This window comes from Coenobita brevimanus, chromosome 62, assembly GCF_032717465.1.
Source record: "Coenobita brevimanus isolate Jiangsu-jjx chromosome 62, ASM3271746v2, whole genome shotgun sequence".
Taxonomy (NCBI): Eukaryota; Metazoa; Arthropoda; class Malacostraca; order Decapoda; family Coenobitidae; genus Coenobita; species Coenobita brevimanus.
In genome coordinates this window covers 36,622,114-36,626,860 of record NC_137015.1, presented here as the reverse complement: position 1 = coordinate 36,626,860, position 4,747 = coordinate 36,622,114, and the positions used below count along the sequence as shown (strand labels likewise).

The 4,747-nt window shown below is 40.5% G+C and overlaps 1 protein-coding gene across 1 annotated transcript in view; it reads left to right on the top strand.

Moving 5' to 3' along the window:
• Positions 1–528: 528 nt before the first annotated feature.
• The window catches only part of LOC145404128 (serine protease inhibitor 88Ea-like), a 17,718-nt gene continuing 13,499 nt past the window's right edge, over positions 529–4,747 (top strand). The window contains exon 1 of the mRNA XM_080275756.1: positions 529–594. The gene's annotated coding sequence lies outside the window, so the exon portion shown is untranslated. The remainder of the gene's footprint in view (positions 595–4,747) is intronic.

Here is a 4,747-nt window from a genome sequence, read left to right as displayed (position 1 = left end):
TTAAGATGAACTGACATGAGCTAAGACTTGACATAAGACATGAGCAAATGATTTAAGACTTGAGCTGACCTGAGTTAGGACCTGGGCTGACATAAGACGAGCAAACATGAATTAAGACTAGACGTGAATTAAGACCTGGCTAGACAGGAGTCAAGACCTGAGCAGACATGAGTTGTGGCGAGCAAAGAGGCATTGGGACTTGAGGAGACATACGTAAAGACTTGAACAAATATAAATCAACACCTGAGGAAACATGAGACCTGAGAATACGTAAGTTAAGAATTAATAGGCATATGAGTAAAGATTTGAGCATAAATATGATAAGAATTAGTGGACATATGAGGTAAACCATGAACACAGCCAGATACGGAATTGATATTACGGTGTGATACTGTAAAGGAAGCTTGAGATGAACAGAATTCAAGCCAAGGCGAACATAATGGGAGAAAGGAGTAGGCATGATCGTACGTCCGGCAAGAAGTATATAACCACCGAACCCCGGGCAGAAAGTTCAGTTCCTTTCGCTCAGTGGATGTGGGTTGGGGCGTAAACTCTGTTCCTCTGGATAAAGAACCTTTCACTTCGTAATATTGAGTGAGTGTTGGTTTATTCTGTTGCAAAGGTAGCTGTAGTTGAATGAGATAATTACATTTTTCCACAGTGTTTCCTCTTCAGAGAAAACCTTTGTAGCCCAGGGAAAGTGAAAGTAGACAGATTTCCCAAACTTGTGACGTCATGAGAAAAGAATGTTGTGAAATCGTCAATAAGAAAGAAGACTCAAGTAACTGGAATACTAAAATGTATTATGCCGGGATGTCAATAAATTATAGAAAACTTCTCACACCCGTTTCCAGGAATTTTAACTCTACCTTAAAATGGAATCCAAATTTAATAAAACATGGATTTTAAATTATCATCACCAGACGATATTATGGAACTGATGGGGAACCTCCAAAATGAAAGGGTTATAAAGATCATTAACCTTAGGACGATACGTCTATGTTGCTACCGCCAGACGTGTCACTGAATGGGTTATGGAAAACAAGCGAGAAGGTATAGACAAACCCCAGATTCTGATGATAATTTCTGAAGCATGTGATGGCAGAATGCATGACCATTGTGCAACAGCAGCAGCAGCAGTAGTAGCAGCAGTTTTTGTTGTAGGTCCAGGTTCACCTGAAAGTGAACCCTGGATTGCATTCTGAAGTTACCATTCTGCAGCCCGCCATCCACTCTTCAGGGGATGGGGAGGGAGCTGAGGGACATGTGTATAACTGAGGATCAGCGCTGCCTAGCTTTATCAGTGCCACCATCGCGCGAAGTCGTCTCTTCTGAGCACCTCGGATTTCTTTATCGCTGCCGACAACGCCCATAAATGTTGGCTGCAAGCTAATAACATCTAACAGTTACAGGTTAACAAATGACCGTCAGAAGTAGGCTTGCTTTCACCTGTGCGTGATAGGTTTTACCGTGAGAATAATGCAAGTTAGGAGAGTCGGAATGGATTTTTTTTTTCCATCCGGTATTTACTCGAGGGGGGGGGGGAGTTCAGGAGGTGATCCATAGACACACTATAGTCATACTCTGTCCAATTTAACCTAACCTGTAGCTTAACTGCCATCTCGCCCCTTTTAATGCTGAGTTGTAACAAGAGATGAATGCTGGAATAAGATTCCAGTCACAAAGTGCTGTGGAAGGAATATAAAACCCTAGCACTGGTACTGCCTTATTCAGCAACTGGACTGCGGGAAATAAGATAAAAGTGACGAAAATCTTTAAGTTAATGAGGACGAACTGCAATAAAAACAAAACTGTTTAGTGTTATTGAAACAAACAATCCTTCCTGCTATTCTGTTGACTGGCTATTTAAGTGACTGACATGCTGACAGGATGAATACTAACCATTTAACTCCTGCATTAATAATCGATAGTTGTGAAAGTTGCATGAAAGCACGACTACTGTATTGATAAGCTGATACAAATAGACTGATTTGCGTAACGTGTTGTGAGAATGAGTGGAACAGGCTAACAGCCAGTAGGCCAGGGTGGGGGAAAAAAAAATAATGGGAGGTCTTTGCCCTGCAGTGGACTGAAAGGTTGATGATGATTATACCGATACGGAGTATTGTCAGTGTATACGTGCTTAGCGATTTAGGTGATAATTGTAAGTACTTGTTAATGTATTACTTGGTGTGTTAGTCGCGACTGGTAATTCAGGCGATTGTAGCTAGGCTAGCCTACGTATTTGATTTATGGATGTAGAAGTGCGTTGTGAGTTAGAGGTAGATTTTCGTTGTTTGCTCTTTGTCAGGTACTGTGGTCCTTTTTGGTATGTTTTGACATTAACCGAACCTGGGAGGGAGTGTCTTTCCTTTGACGTACGGTAATGCGAATGCACTGGTTGTTAATAAGGAGGGGACATGGGGGGGTCCTCCAACTCCTAGCTCCATCCGTCATCGGAACTACCTGTACTCTAGAATGTGCAGATCTAACCGAAAATGCAAATGCAGTAGCGGATGGATCATTTGTGATGGAGTCAGAGAGAATACTCGCTCTTTATTCGATGGTACTAAAAAAAAAAAAAAATCTGATTATGCGAAAATAGCTAATATAATACTGAATTGTTAGTTGTGCATGAGTAAGAAGATAGTTAATGTATCGATATTCATGACTGGTGATTTTGGCATACGGTAGGTGCATGATACTGTAGTACCAGGTGATTCATACGTGTTGGTGATATACATGACAATCAGAGCTACTAAGCAGAATAAAGCAGTCTGTTGATTGCAATAATAAATCAATAAAGCCCACAATGAAAACGTTGGTGGTGATCTGCTACCGCACATAGCTGATGGTGGGCCGAAGGTTTTGACTGACAGTTTGTGATGTTATGAGGGTTCTCGTTTTTTGTAGTTTCGATCGGTTGTTGTTGTTGATTGTACCATGACGTATTGCCTTAGCTATTAGATTACTTTATGAATATTACTGTTCATCACCACCACCGTCATACATAAGAATCTTAAACAGGTAAGAGGGAAAAAAAAAAATCGGTGCCCAATATAGGCTAAATGGACCACACCTCCATTCACTTGTGAAGGTCCTGAGAAGAACTTCCATCCACGTATTTCATGCTAGTTGTCAAACGGTCAAAGGCACAAAAAAAATGGGGTGCGGGAATAAGGAAAATGGTTCCCCTATGTTTTCATGACACTTTGTTAGTTTTACTACCAAAGACCTGGTGCAGGTAACCTCGTACTTCATACAGCACAGAAAGAGGGGGAGGAGAGATTTTACCTGAGGCGTTCTTTCTTCTGATGAGTGTCCCTCAGTAGAATAACTTGCTCTGTAAAGATCTCCCTTCCCATTCCACGCGAGAAGAGCAGAGAGAAACTGGCTTAGGACTGATTATTTTTGATGCCAGAATTCTTATAACCATTTAATCTTCTTCTTCTTCTCATTATTATTATTATTAATATTATTGAAGTGAAATTTGGACCTTGTTGGAAGGACACAAGAGTGAGAGCAGTGGAAATGAGTTATCGGTATTTGAGAGGAGCATGTGGTTACATGGAGAGGCAGACTGACAAATGAGGAAGTGAAGGAGCGTTGTGGTGTGGATGTGGATGATAGAAAGCGTTAGGAGAAATACACCGAGGTGGTTTGGCCATGTGGAGAGGAAAGGAGAGCGAGAGACTAACGAGGAGAGTGTATGTGAGTGAGATGGAGAGGGGGGAGAGGAAGGGGGAGGCCAAGGATGAGATGGGGGGATGGAGTGCGGAGGTATAAGAGAGAGGGGGCCTGAGCTGGGAGCAGGGCAGTAAAATGGCGGGGGACTGGGCAACATGGAGGCTATTTGTTTGTGGCCACCTCTTACGGCGTCTGGCACTAGATAGATTATTATTATTATTATTTTGTGATTTATAATAATAATAGTGATAATGTTAATAATAATAATTGAAATAATAATAATAATTATAATAATAATAATCTATCTATCTATCTATTGTCAGACGCCATAATCCCGTAAGGGGTGGCCATTTGACTTTGAGTTATTTGTTTTACGGGGAGGGGCACTAACCCTCCACCAACCCACTTGTTGACACGTAGGGAGCACGTATGGTTTGGTTATATGGTTACCACCCAGCGCTGTAAATGGTTTCCTGGCTTACAGGAAACCATTTGGCTTGTCACTCAATGTAAAGCCACCTGTAAAGGAAAGAAAAGCAATAAGAAGTAACAGGTAATAATAATAATTAATAATCATAATTACAATGATGATAATAATAATAATAATAATAATAATAATAATAATAAATTATTATAATAAAAAAAATAATAATAATACTGGTAATAATAATAATCATCATCATTTTCATTCATTCATTGCCAGACGCCATGTATCCCAAACGGGGTGGTCAAGGGCTTAGAGTTAATTGTTTTACAGGGAGGGGCACTAATCCTCCACCAACCCCACTTGACGTAGGGATGATAATAATAATAATAATAATAATAATAATAATAATAATTATTATTATTATTATTATTATACTCTCGTACCAGCACCGAACGGTGGTCATTGTTTGAAAGCAGCGATGCATCGTTCCACAGACTCAATTGAGGTGGTTGTGCAAGCGCCATTGTGTGCTGTCTGTATGTGTGTGGCTTTACCTGATTCTGTGCGTGTGAGATGTGACTAACTACGAGACGAGTATGTGATAACTCCAGGTGTATATGTGTGATTTTGATT